At 45.9% G+C, this 14,859-nt stretch overlaps 1 protein-coding gene across 2 annotated transcripts in view; it reads left to right on the top strand.

The window, feature by feature from the left end:
* RPP40 (ribonuclease P/MRP subunit p40) overlaps window positions 1-14,859 on the top strand; it is a 47,062-nt gene that overhangs the window by 17,085 nt on the left and 15,118 nt on the right. The gene's annotated exons all lie outside the window — the stretch shown is intronic.

The following is a 14,859-nucleotide window of genomic DNA, read 5'->3' as shown; positions in this document are numbered from 1 at the left end:
AGAAGACCTGACCATGTAATTTACAAAAGAAGCTATCCAAATGGTCTTCAACTTCCTGAAAAATCATGTAAATTCAAACTAAAATCACAGTGAGATTTTATACACACCCTCTAGAACAGCTGAGATTAGAAAGACTGGCAGCAGCAAGTGTTGGTGAGGGTGGGGAGCAGTGGGGTCTCAGTGACAGCTGGGGGAGTCTACTGTGTTTGGCACCGTGTGGTAGATCTGAAAATCAGCATATCCTAGGGCCAGGTATTTCACTCCTGGTGTAACAGAACTGCAGGCCCATGTGCCTCAAAAGACATATGTAAGGGTGCAGCAGCATTTGTCATAGAAAAAAAAAAAAACTTGGGAAAAAACTAAACGAGACTTCTGGTTTCCAGCCTGACCTGTCCCTCTTGTCCTCACAACGGGAAAAAAAGGTGGAACAAACTGAAAATCAATAGCTTTTCTTGGATTCCTCAGAGAACTGAAGTCCAGGGCAAACCTCTACCTCCAAAATGGGGACAGGGGACTACCAGGAATCAGCTCAGCGCAGAAGCTAGCACCAGAGCCAGTACTGGAGAAAGAAAATGTTAATTGACAAGTTGCTGGAGGCTCAGTGAGCACAAGCTTGAAAATTAAAAATTAAGAGAGGCCAGTCTTACCTAAGGCACCCCACACTTTTGTGAGCCCACCTCCAGGAGCCTCTCTGGCTGTTCAGGCTGAGCATTAGAGAAAAACTGTCTCCTGCTTTCCACATTTCCACAGGGGAGGGGAGGGGTAGCCGTTTGGAAATAAGCCCAGAGCATTCTGGGGTTTTTTTTAAATTTTTATTAGAGTATAGTTGATTTACAATGTTGCGTTAGTTTCTGCTCTACCGCCAGGTGTATCAGTTATACATATAAATATATCCACTCTTTTTTAAAATTAATTTATTTATTCATTTTTTTGGCCATGCCGCGTGGCATGCGGGATCTTAGTTCCCTGACCAGGGATCGAACCCATGCCCCCTGCAATGGAAGCGAGGAGTCTTAACCACTGGACCTCCAGGCAAGTCCCTATCCACTCTTTATTAGATTCTTTTCCATATAAATCATTACAGAATATTGAGAAGAGTTCCCTGTGCTATACAGTAGGTCCTTATTAGTTATCTATTTTTTTTAATTATTTATTTATTTATTTATTTTTGGCTGCGTTGGGTCTTCGTTGCTGCACACGGGCTTTCTCTAGTTGCGGCGAGCCGGGGCTACTCTTCGTTGCAGTGTGCGGGCTTCTCATTGCGGTGGCTTCTCTTGTTGCGGAGCACGGGCTCTAGGCATGCAGGCTTCAGTAGTTGTGGCTCGCGGGCTCTAGAGCTCAGGCTCAGTAGTTGTGGCTCACGGGCTTCAGTAGTTGTGGCTTGCGGGCTCTAGAGCGCAGGCTCAGTAGTTGTGGCACATGGGCTTAGTTGCTCTGCAGCATGTGGGATCTTCCCAGACCAGGGCTCGAACCTGTGTCCCCTGCATTGGCAGGCGGATTCTTAACCACTGTGCCACCGAGGAAGCCCCTAGTTATCTATTTTATATACAGTGGTGTGTATGTGTCAATCCCAGTCTCCCAGTTTATCCCTGCCCCACCCCCACTTCCCCCCAGTAACCATAAGTTTGTTTTCTACATCTATGACTCATGTTTGGTAAATAAGTTCACTTGTACCTTTTTTTTTTTTAATATAAGCCATATCATAAGCCCTTCCTCAAGGAAACTTTCACCAGAGCCCAACCACCTTGGGAATTACCAGAGCCTCAGAGTCCTGGAGGACAGGAAGTGCCCAACTGCAGCCTCCTCTACCCTCCTGTGTCCCCTGAGTGGGGACAGGGGAGTGGAGTGGTCGGCTGAGAAGCACCCTTGCAGGTCACAACCCTAGGCACAGGCTCAATGAATGGTGAGGTCTGATAGACACCTCACCACCACATCCAAGGGCTCCTGTAGAATCACAGGAGATTACAGTAGAAAGAACTGCAAACCATATTTAGGAAAAAGACTCCAGGAAACCCCAGAGATGATAGGGGAGACAAAAACAAGGACACAGAGGAAATTTTAGCCCCTACCACCACCTACAACTACAGCAAAGAGCAAACACAGCTTAACTTCTAGCCATACAAACAAAGCCTCTCACTAAAAGCGTATTTACTTTTACCCAGGACATCATGTCTATCTTTCAACAAAAAGTTGCGAAGTGTGCTATACGGCACAAAACGCAGCTTGAAGAAACAGAGCCAGACTCAGAGATGGTGGAAGTTTGGGCATTATTGGACCAGGGGTTAAAATAACTACGATTAATAAGCTGAGGGTTCTAATGGAGATAGTGGACACTTGTGAGAACAGGTGGGTAACGTAAGCAGAGAGATGGAAACTCTAAGAAAGAATCAAAAGGAAATGCTAGAAATCAAGAACAATGTAACAGAAATGAAGAATGCCTTTGATGGGTTCGTTATAACCTAGACATGGCAGAGGAAAGAATCAGTGAGTCTGAAGATGCATCAACAGAAAAGTCCCAAACTGAAAATCAAAGAGAAAAAAATGTCACCGAGTCCAAGCTTGCACTGCTCACCACATGAAAGGCCAATTGATCGAGAGACGAGGTGTTGGGACAAGGAATAGTGGCTTTATTTGGAAAGCCAGCAGACGGAATTTCTTCTTTCTTGCAGGCATTCACAGGTGGGCCTGGTCAGGATGTTTCCTGTGAGCTAAACAAAGGTATTTTGGCTTAACAGTCAGGCATGGGAGGCCAGGTTCCAGGAAATGGGCCATTCTGCATACTTTAAGTTATAAGCAACATCCCTTTAGTGATTAACTTGTAGCAAAAGCAATATCCAAAAAGGATAAAGTAAAAGAAACAGGTCTAATATGGTGTCAGATTTGTTCTTCCCTATTAAAAAAGCATGAAAGAGACAGAACAGAATATCCATGAACTGTGGGAGAATTACAAAAGGTGTAACATACACATAATGGGAATACCAGAAGGAGAAGAGAGAAAGGAACAGAGGAAATATTTGAAGTAATAATGGCTGAGAATTTCCCCAAATTAATGATAAACACCAAACCACAGATCCAGGAAACTCAGAGAACACTATGCAGGCAAATACCCAAAAAATCTACACTAAGACATATTCTAACTGCAGAAAAATCAAGGACAAAGAAAATCTTGAAGAAAACAGAGGAAATAAAGACCTTACCTCTAGTGGGACAAAGTAAAATTCCATCTGTCTCAGGAATCATGCAAGCAAAATAGAAAAAACTCACCAACTTAGAATTCTGTATCCAGTGAAATTGTCCTTCAAAAGTAAAGGGGAGGGCTTCCCTGGTGGCACAGTGGTTGAGAGTCCGCCTGCCAATGCAGGGGACACGGGTTCGTGCCCCGGTCCGGAAAGATCCCACATGCCGCGGAGCGGCTGGGCCCGTGAGCCATGGCCGCTGAGCCTGCGCGTCCGGAGCCTGAGCTCCGCAACAGGAGAGGCCACAACAGTGAGAGGCCCGCGTACCGCAAAAAAAAAAAAAAAAAAAGTAAAGGGGAAATAGACATTCTCAGGCAAACAACATTGAGGGAGACACCCCCCCAAATACAAGGACCCAGCAGACGGAGTCAGTGCTGTGCCTGGACTACACATGGGAATCGGTCCAGGACGCACTGATGGGCTTGAGCGTGACGAAGTGATGACCACCTGTCCGCTCCTGGGCTACAGGAGCTCCTTCCCCGGCCTGTGAGCTTGTACCCTAAACCTCGGGCTCCACAGCCTCCTGGGCTCAGGGCTGTGGCCTCTGGTTGGTGACACTGTGTCTCTCGAGTGGCCAGTTCGGTCGTGGGAGAGATGAGACAACCAGCCACGGTGGGCAGCACTTTTCAGAGTTCCTTGTGAATTAACTTGTCTGCAGTCCCCTGAGTCCTTCTCTGCACAAGCAGGGCAGGGCCCCAAGCACAAATTCTACCTGAAAACCTGAAAGAAAAATGGAGCTGTCCAGAGTGCTGGAATCGCTGAGCATGATGGAGCCCCGTTCAGCTCAGGGTACAGTGCCCTGCAGGCCGGGGTGCACTAGGGCCCCAGGAGTCACAGCATCAGGAGGAGCCCGACCCAGATCTCACAGGAGGGCGGTGGCTCAGGGCTGCTTCCCTGCTCCTCTCCGCTGCTTACGAGCTTCAGAGAAGACACAGAGCGATGCCTTCGGCCTGAGCTGTCTGTTTAAAAGCCACTTGTTAAATTGGAAGAGCCCCTTTCCCCTGGCCAATCCTTTCTTATTTTGTACAAATTAATTTATCCAAGTCCTTAATATTTTGACTCCTGAGGGAATACTAGGAGCTGGGCATGTAAATACGGATAATAAATATTTGTTAAACAGATGTATTTACTGGGCAGTTACTATGTGCTTGGATGGTGCTAGAGCTAGAAAGCTGATAAAACATACTGCTTGTCCTCCAGGAGCAGTACTTAGCTGGAGATTCATTCACAAGTGTTTATCAGGTGCCCAGCACCCAGCAAGTAATAAAGAAGCGTCTCTTTACTTTTAGTTGGTGAATGGTGCAGATAAGTGTAGAGGCTGGGCCCTGAACCCAGCCTGGGGATTTGGGAGGTTGCGGGGAGTGGAGGGAAGGTGAGGCTTCCTAAAGGAAGTGAGGACTGAGTGCGTGGGTGGGTGGACGTGAGCTGGCTGAGGAAGGACGGGATAGCAGGGGCCTTCGGAGCCCCGACCCCGACAGAGCAGAATGAACATGTCAGGAGTGCATTTAGCAGTGAGCCGTGTGCGTGGTGAAAACAGTACACTGTTCCCCTGGAAAGGTAGGGTGGACGAGGTAAGTTCTGGGCTGCTGGGGTCCAGCAGAGGCACACAGCACGCTCCACGTGCCTTCCTGGGTTGCCCGGAACATAGACATTAACTGAGATTTCAGATGCCCTGCAGGACAGAAGGTGCTTGGTTATTAATAAATGCCACGTGATAAATAGATCCCAGGGTCAAACTGGTTCAGAAGATGCAAATATCCACTGTGAATCTTTAGAGAGGGTAAAGTCTTCAATTTTCCAGATGGCCTGGGGAGATTTTCACCTGAGCATCTTGAGAAACAAGTGCTCAGAGTACACACTGGGGATGGCCACGTCAGCACCCATGTGGCCGGGATGCCGCCTGGCAGGTCTCGTAGTTCTGATTCTCCCTGAGGATGCACTGCTCTCCAAGGTCAGCACAGCTGGAGGCATCTGGAGGGAGGAAGCTGCAAAGCACCAATAATGAGAAGACCCACAAATGGAGAGTGAAGGAAGGTAACCAGCTGACAACTTCAGTTTTACCCACAGCTCCTCTGTTGTGTGCTGGGTGTTGAAAGCCCTTCAGCTCTCAAAGTGCCAGCTCTACCTGATGGCTGGAAAGCATCTGCCCTTTCTTCTCTCATTTCTTTGCATTCTTCTGACCTCTTAAGGCAGTGCAGAGACTGGCAAGGCTATTAAAGTCAACAACTATTTTTATAGGTGGAATGTCGGTTGGGAGAAAGGACTTCTTGATTGGAATAGGAAACATTGATTGGCAAGTAATTGTACATCTTTTGGTCCCTCGACACTTGAGAAATTTGTGCTTTCTAAGAATGGTGGTTTTCAGAGGAAAACTAGCTAAATTTTTTAGTGAAAGCACATAAGAGTCATTTCTCATCCATATTATAAATGTCAGGGTTATCAGCAAGTGTAGGTCTTTCCTGGAGGATCTGACCCACTCTTGGGCTTCAAAGGGAGGAAAAGGAACAGATTTCTCCTGATTTCATAGAATATCTGTTCTTGGGTCACTTGTACAAAATCATCGTTCCCCCAGTTACTCTTCTGACATCAGTATTCATTTCAATGTCATGTGATTTGCAGTTTTCATGATGCTCATGTCTTTTTAAGATCCTGTATGAAAAAAGGTTCTTACAGATCCCATAGCATTGTGCATTAGGCTTCATGTGTTCTTACAGAGTTTGTAGATGTCGCCTTTAAGGGACGTCTCTCAGGATGGGGAGGACTTGGACTTGAGCAGAAGGGAGGTAACTGTGTGAGCAAATGGAGGTGGGAGTGGGGGGGGTGTTTGGGGTGGAGTTCTTGTGTTTATTTATCGTTACCTCTTATCATAATTGATCCCGGCCTCGGTGCCTTGAAGGAGCCAAGGTTAGGGCAGTGCAGGGGTGGTGGGCAACAGCATTCAGAAAGGGAAATGTATAAAGAGCAAATTTTGTACTAACCTTTGTTGTATCTACTTCATCTCCATTAGGTAGATGTCTTCTGCGTTTCGTGTATACTCCAGAATCATTCTTCATCCATATGGAAGTCTGTCGTGTAAATTGCTTAAATTTTGAAAGTTATCCTATCTCTAAAATCAAATCTGGTTGGATGTTGCAACCTCCAGCCACCACCTTTCCTCTCCCGCCTAAGTCTTTCACACACTCATCCTTAGGAAGTTCTATATCATTTTCCTAAAATCATTAATAAAATGTAATTAAATACTTGCTCAGCTGCTTAAAGATGTGCATTATTGCACCAAAAAAATAGAGCTACTCAAAATTTACGATGTGAATGGAAGTAAAATCTTGCATTGTTTTCGATTAACTCTTAGTGTTGAAACCTTGTGTCTCCCATGTGTGAGGTAAAAATCTGAGAAATTCACTAGTTTTAAAAGTGTCATCTGGGAATTCCCTGGCAGTCCAGTGGTTAGGACTCAGTGCTTGCATTGCCGTGGGCCCAGGTTGGATCCCTGGTCGGGGAACTAAGATCCCACAAGCCACATGACACAGCCAAAAAAAAAAAAAAATGTCATTTAAGGGGGAAGGAAATGAAGGCCTGTGTTGATGTGAGTGTGTGATGATTCACACCTCTCTTTCTGGCTTGCAGTTTGAGGGCTGGGGAGTGACATTTTTATTCTGGGCAGGTCTCTCTGAGAATAAGCACAGTATGTGAACAAGGCAAGAAAGTCTCAGAATCCCGCTTTCTTCTCCCTTTCTCCAGATGAGCTAATGACTTACCATTCGTGCATTCCTCCTTCCCATTTTCGCTCTCTTTGCAGATGCCATCACCGAGTTCTTCTAACCGCCCCCCGCCCCCGCCTTCGACAAAGTCAGACGGTTAGCGCTCGCTTTAGTGCATCCACTCCTGAGATGCCAGCTCACATCTGCCTGCCCAGGGATCAGCCACCACAGCCAATCCCCTGAGCCCCGTGTGCTTGGCCTCTGTCCTCTCAGACCGTCCCCAGGCACAGGGGACAGATCTCAGGTGGGGTGGACCTGAGCTTTGTCCAGAGTCAGACTGCTTGGTGAGGCCACCAGAGAGTTCCGGAAGGTCCCTTGATTGAAGATTTTGTGGTGGGTTTTGTTTGTTTGTTTGTTTTTTGCGGTACGCGGGCCTCTCACTGTTGTGGCCTCTCCCGTTGCAGAGCACAGGTTCCGGACGCGCAGGCTCAGCGGCCATGGCTCACGGGCCCAGCCGCTCCGCGGCATGTGGGATCCCCCCGGACCGGGGCACGAACCCGTGTCCCCTGCATCGGCAGGCGGACTCTCAACCACTGCACCACCAGGGAAGCCCTTGTTTGTTTTTTTAAATTAATTTATTTGTTTTTATTTTTGGCTTGTCATGTCTTCGTTGCTGTGCGTGGGCTTTCTCTAGTTGCAGCGAGCGGGGGCTATTCTTCGTTGCGGTGCATGGGCTTCTCATCGTCGTGGCTTCTAGTGTTGCAGAGCACGGGCTCTAGGCGCACGGGCTTCAGTAGTTGTGGTGCGCACGGGCTCAGTAGTTGTGGCATGAGGGCTCAGTAGTTGTGGCTTGCGGGCCCTAGAGCACAGGCTCAGTAGTTGTGGTGCACGGGTTTAGTTACTCCGCAGCATGTGGGATCTTCCCGGACCGGGGCTTGAACCCGTGTCTCCTGCATTGGCAGGCGGATTCTTAACCACTGCACCACCAGGGAAGCCCCTCATGGTGGGTTTTGCAGCATGCCCTCTAGGCTGGGGTGCCAGCCTTTGGGGGCATGGACTTTCTCCTTGAATATGACCAGCACGGTGCCCAGCACATAACAGTGCTCATGAAACAGCATTTCCCTCTTTTTCCTGCAAGGGAGTTCCAGAAAAAGAACCACAAGGAAATTTCAGAAGAGAGACCACAATGTACAATTGAGGTAGATCAGGAATGTTTTGTGGTTGAGGGTGATTTGAACCAAGAATCGAAGCATAGGCACATTCGTTCACCAGATTCTATAGTCTCCCTGGTATAGTTCAGGTACTGCTACAGGATAAGAATATAATAGTGACGAAACAAACACAAGAGTTTGCAGTTTGATGAGTCAGACAAATGTTCATCAAATAATTGTGTAAATTAATACAACTTTAATTGGAAAGTGACCTAAATGTCCAGTGAATATGGGAAAGTAAAGTATAACATGTTTTTATATTTTTTTCTTGAAATACAGTTGATTTACAATATTGTGTTAGTTTCAGGTGTACAGCAGAGTGATTTTTTTTGCAGATTATATTCCATTATAGGTTATTACAAGATATTGGGTATAGTTCCCTGTGCTCTACAGTAAATCCTTGTTGTTTGTTTTATGCATAGTAGTGTGTAACTGTTAATCCCATGCTCCTAATTTGTCCCTCCCTTCTCCTTCTCCCCTTTGGTAGCCATAAGTTTGTTTCCTATGATATGACATGTTCTTTTGATTTAATATTATATAGCCATTGAAATTGTTTCAAAGAATTCTGAAGTGATTACAGTAACACTGGTTATTTAAAAAGGGGTGTATAAAAGCAAAGAGTGTAATCTCTATTTTACAAAAATAAATGCATGATTGCCTCTGCACGGGAAAGTTGGTTATAGCACATTTTTCTTGCTTCTAGACGTAGGCTTGTAATGATACAAACTTCCCTCTTAGAACTGCTTTTGCTGCATCCCATACATTTTGGGTCATTGTATTTCTTCTTTTTTTTTTTTTTAAAGAAGATGTTGGGGGTAGGAGTTTATTTATTTATTTTGGCTGTGTTGGGTCTTTGTTCCTGTGCGAGGGCTTCCTCTAGTTGTGGCAAGTGGGGGCCACTCTTCGTCGCGGTGTGCGGGCCTCTCACTATCGCGGCCTCTCGTTGCGGAGCACGGGCTCCAGACGCACAGGCTCCGTAGTTGTGGCTCACGGGCCTAGCCGCTCCGCGGCATGTGGGATCCTCCCAGACCAGGGCTCGAACCCGTGTCCCCTGCACTGGCAGGCAGATTCTCAACCACTGCGCCAGCAGGGAAGCCCCTGTATTTCCATTTTTATTTGTCTCCAGGTATTTTTTTATTTCTTCAATGACCCACTGGTTGTTTAGTAGCATCTTTAGATTCCACACGTTTGTGTTTTTGCAGTTCAGACACATTCTAACCACCCTACATTTCACTCCCCAGGGGAGCCCCAGTTGCCCCCTGCCTTTCGGGGAGCCTCTCCAAGATAAGTAAGTGGGTCTGACCCAGGCTCCTTTCAGATTACTGGCTCTGCACCGGGACTTGGAGTGTGTGAGGTTTTGCACATGCCCTTTAAGAGGGGAGTCTCTGTTTGCTATAGCCCTTTGGCTCTCCTAAACATAAGCCCCACTGGTTATCAAAATCAGATGTTCTGGGGGCTCATCTTCCCTTAGCAGGAACCCCAGGCTGGGAAGCCTGATATGGAGCTTGGACCCCTTTCTCCTCGGGGAGAACCTCTGCAATTTTGAAAATCTTCCCATTTGTGGGTCACCAAACTGGGGCATGTGTCTGACTATATTGCGTCTCCTCCTATCCATCTCACCATGGTTCTTTCTTTATGTCTTTAGTTGTGGGAAATCTTTTCTACTGGTCTCCAGCTCATTCTCATAGATAGTTGCTCTGTAAGTAGCTGTAATTTTGATGTGTCTGTGGGCGGAGGTGAGCTCAAGGTCTTCCGACTCAGCCACCTGGGCCACCCTCTCTGGTGGGCGTCTCAAAATCTGGGGGCTTTTTTCCCCTCCATCAAAGGGGACAGGAATTGTTGACGTACTGCTTTCTAGAGTACTTCAAGCAAATATGTTTCCGGTTTGAATATTATGGCTAATGAAATTGCCAGAGTGATGCCTTCTTAATTTTGCTCTCTGATGCTAAGTGCACGTGACAGGTCTGCTGGGTGCTGCCCTCTCTGCCATCCAGCGGCAGGCGGGGACTCACGGGGACTCGCGTGACCCCAGCTGCTCTGCCTGCCTCCCTGGGAACGGGCTGCACTCAGCTGTGTCCTCCCTCCAAGCTTCAGGAGCCCAAGGCTCACTCTGTTGCTGAAAAATAGGAACCACAAGCATTTCTGGTGGTTTACTGTAAGGTGCAGTGATCTTCCTACAGCTTAAGGGACAGGTTCTAAGAAACAAGTATCAGGTAGAACTATTTTGCACACACTTTCAGGCTAACCATGAAAAAAAAATGTCCACTTGTTTAAGAAAATGCCATGATGTATGCTTTGTGATAAAAATTGTTTAATGATTGTTAATTGTGAAGCACCATGACCAAATAGTTCCAATATACGCAATGTATGTGATGGACAAATTAGTAACGGAACAATCAATACTCTAATACAAAAATATCAAGAATAGGCAGTTTTGAAAAAGAAATTTAAAACTCTAATTAAAATATGAAAAGATTTTAAGCATCACTAATAAGAAATAAATATAAAAGCATACATATTAAAGGATCAGATTGGCAGAGATGAAAAAACTCACAATACTCAGCATCAGGAAGGAACTGGAAATGTGACTTCTTACTATCAGTGGGAATATTCATAGATACATTTCTGTAAGGTTGCTTGCCAAAATATTATGACAACTTAGAAGATGCACATGCTTTTTTGACATGACGGTTACCATCGTCCAGGATTCCTAAGTACGGCATTATTTATGTCACGTGACCGTGAGTGGGGCGCTTACTGGGCCCGGTCCCTCTGAGCTCTAACTCACTGCATCCAGGGCTTACACTTAGCCCCAGGGGAAGCCCACGTTGCTGTGCTGGTGACTGAAACGACGTTTAGTCTGGACAGAAGGATCACAGATTCTAGAGCAGGGGCCTGACATGTTGTCAGAAGGAACGCTTTTCACTTCCTTCCATCAGATCACTAACATCTGCACAGGGCCGTCCTGGCAACTCTGCAGATGAGGGCTCACCCACGTGGCTCCCTCTCCAGGGCTCACACAGCTGCTTTGAAATCTTCCTGCAGATGCTTATCTAGGGCAAATCCCTTTCTCCTCTCCACCCTGTGTGGACTAGAGATCCGCTGGGCCTGAGGCTGTGAGGAAACAGCAGGTTCCTCCTTTTCCCACTTCTTTACCACCTTTGTTAAAGCTTTGAGTTCCAGGGACAGCAGCCTTGTCACCCCACTCCGTTTTGGAACCTGGGCCACATGGACACCCCGAGTGTGTCCCGCCCCCCCAGGAACGTTGTTTGCTCTGTTGATGTGAATGTCTCTACACGCAAGTGCCCTCAGATGCTCAGAGTAGTGAGTGTGATTATTGTGGTGTGGATTGTGTTGTCTGTCACGAGGCAGAATTTGGGCCTGGAGACCTACTTACATACACTTGGCACTGATTTACATACCAGCCCCTGACAAGTCACTCCAAATACTTGTCCACGAATTCAGCTATATGGTGCAGCCAACCACTGTTGTAGCCAGATCTGCTATTAAGGGCTTCATGCACATGAAGTACTGAGTAGATCTGTCAAAACGTAATCGTGATAATAATAAATCAGGGCTTCCCTGGTGGCGCTGTGGTTAAGAATCCGCCTCAGGGGACACGAGTTCGAGCCCCGGTCTGGGAAGACCCCACATGCCACGGAGCAATGAAGCCCGTGCGCCACAACTACTGAGCCTGCGCCCTAGAGCCCACGAGCCACAACTACTGAGCCCAAGTGCCACAACTACTGAAACCCGCATGCTTAGAGTCCGTGCTCCACAACTAGAGAAGCCACCACAGTGAGAAGCCCGCAGACCGCAATGAAGACCCAACACAGCCAAACATAAATAAATCAATAAATCACTTTAAATAAAATAATAAATCAGCTCAGGCAGCTCACAAATACAGCTGCCAGTAGCTGCTCCTCAGCCCTGGTTCCTTGTGCTGGAGCGACGTCTCAGTCAACATTCTCTAGGGAAACTGTGCCTGTCTAACCCACGGCAGAGAAACAAAGAAGGAAAAGAAACTACCATTTCTTTACTGTCACCCAGTAGGCACCGTGCTAGTGCTGTGGTTATTTCCCTCTTTTTCCTATTATTTAATGTGAAATCTGCACAGGAAAGATCACGTGGATTGTGAAGCCTGCCTGCAGGGCTTGCAGTGCACAGTCTGCACCGCAGCTCTTCGCTGACCTGAAAACACAGATACTACGGAACCCTATACATATATTATGATTTTTTCCCTATACCTACACACCTATGATAAAGTTTAATGTGTAAGTTAGGCATGGTAAGAGATTAACAGCAATAACCAATAATAAAATAGAACAATTGTAACAGTATACTGTAAAAATGTTATGTGGATGTGGTCTCTCAATATATCTTATCATACTGTACTCACCCTTCTTCTGGTGTCTGTGCGATGAGATGAAGTGAGGTGAATGGCGTAGGCATTGTGACATAGCATTAGGCTACTACTGACCTGCTGACCATATGTCAGAAGGGGGATCGTCTGCTTCCTGTCATCCTGGATTCTCAGCCATGACGATGTGGATGGTTGGATGTCAGGAGCCGACGATGTCCATGGCAGGGGAACCCAGGCGGAACAGAGCCGGACAGGAGAGATTTCATCACATTACCCAGAATGGTGCCCAGTTTAAAACATGAATTTTTTATTCCTGGAATTTTTCACTTAATATTTTTGGACCGTGGTTGGCCATGGGTAACTGAAACTGCTGAAAGCGAAACCACAGCTCAGGGGGGAACTACTGTACCATTTTCCAATAAAAAGAGTCAGGGTTTCTTGGAGAAAAGGCTAATTCTAGCATTGAGGTGGAAGATACAAGATGAGCCTAGAGCATCTTAATAATGCCAGAAACTAAGAAGGTGCTTTTTAAAAAAAAAAAAAGTATGGAAATGTCAAAAAAAAGCTGACCTGGAAGAGCTCCCAATGGCTCAAGCTGGAACAATATGAGCAACAAAATAAATGATGATAGCACTGGATTATTACCCAGAGGACGCAGTCGTCACCAGGATACCCCAATAATAATTACCGTAGGCAGGATTTGGTCCTGAATGCAAACATTCTGAGGGAAACTTAAAGGAGACACAGCATATTTGCCTCAGATATTTCCTCCAAATATTTATTAGTAACTTTTTTCTCTTATTTTCTTTAAAAGACCTATGAGTATTCAAAGCAAAAATTATAACATTGTATTGTGGGGTTTATAACGTGTAGACGTAAGATGTATGTCAACAGTAGCACAAAGGATACAGAGAGGTAAGTGGACCTGCTCTACAGAGAGGCTTTTATACTGTCCACGTATGAAAATAGTACATTATTAGTTCTAAGTGGGTTGTAATATGTGAAAGATGCATATTGTAACCCCTGGAACGACCACTAAAACAATGCAAAGAGGTGGCGCTTAAATGCTAGTAAAGGAATTAAATGGAATACAAAAAGTATTTGTACAAGCATGCTCATAGACCCTTGAGCCACAGTAGCCAAAACCAGCAAATAACCCAAATATCCATACATAGAAAAATGTATCAACAAACCGATATGTTTATACAGGAGAAGACAACTCAGAATACAAAGGAGCAAACTACAGGGCACACACTGTGGATGAATCTCATAAACACACTGCTGAGTGAGACAAGCTGGCCGTGACACATTATTGTAGGATGACAGGCAAAGTGAACCAGTGGTGAAAAAACATCACAAGAGCGTTTGCTTGTTGGGGGAGAAAAAAATTGCCTGGGAAGGAACTTGAGGAAATTTTCTGGAGGTGATGAAAATATTCTGTTCTTGAAAGGGGTGACGTATACATGGGTGCATTTATTTCTCACAGTGAATGTCTGTGCCATTCAATGTATGTACCTCTTACCTCATGCAAAAGAAAAACAATTGAAAGAAAAGTGAAGGGTGGGTAGTAGCTTGAGGTATTGATGACAGAGAACTGGCAGATAATTAGTAGTCACTGCAGCTGGGTGACAGGTCTCATAGCATTTTGCTATTCTGTAAATGCTTTAAATTTTCTGTAACAAAATGCTTTTATAAAAAACGGAAATTGGTCTACAGTGTTAGCCGGTGAGGTGTTGGTTTCTTCGTGGAGGAGGGAGGGAGAAGTGATGGTGGGCTGTGTCGGGGAGGCCGGAGTGAAGCTGGTGTTGCTCTTGGCCACACAAGTGTGTTCACTCTGTAATGACCCATCGAGGTGCCCGTGAATGATTCCTGCAAATATCTCTGTATGCATGTTACTGCCAATAAAAATTTAAATGCTGCATATTTACACAAAAATCCTAACTCAGTATCTCAGAATAACAGCAGGGTTTTGTCTTGTTTTGAAGCGGGACATGTTCACTGATGGTCTCATCAGATGGATTTTAATATTCCAAAGTATTCACGTCCTAACCCTCAGGTGACGCCTTAGAGTCTTCCAGTTTTTGCCGCCGTTTGGTAGGTGGCGTGATTTTTATTTTTTATGATGCGATACTTTTTCCAGAGCAGCTCGCCAGGACCACAACTCTTAACACAGCGCCCCATGCACAGTGTGCACTCAGAACCTGCAGAACTGGGTTGAATCAGGAATAAAACTAGTGGAAGGGATGCCAAGGATGGTAAGTAGGCAGTGCAGGGGAGGCTGAAAGGCCACGACCCAGCAGCAAACGCTTTTACTTGATAAACCATTTGGAACAAGTTCACTCAAAGATGCG

The sequence above is a fragment of the Mesoplodon densirostris genome, chromosome 10, assembly GCF_025265405.1.
Source record: "Mesoplodon densirostris isolate mMesDen1 chromosome 10, mMesDen1 primary haplotype, whole genome shotgun sequence".
Taxonomy (NCBI): domain Eukaryota; kingdom Metazoa; phylum Chordata; class Mammalia; order Artiodactyla; family Ziphiidae; genus Mesoplodon; species Mesoplodon densirostris.
Note: the sequence above shows the minus strand (reverse complement) of the source record. Positions and strands in the feature narration are given on the sequence as shown.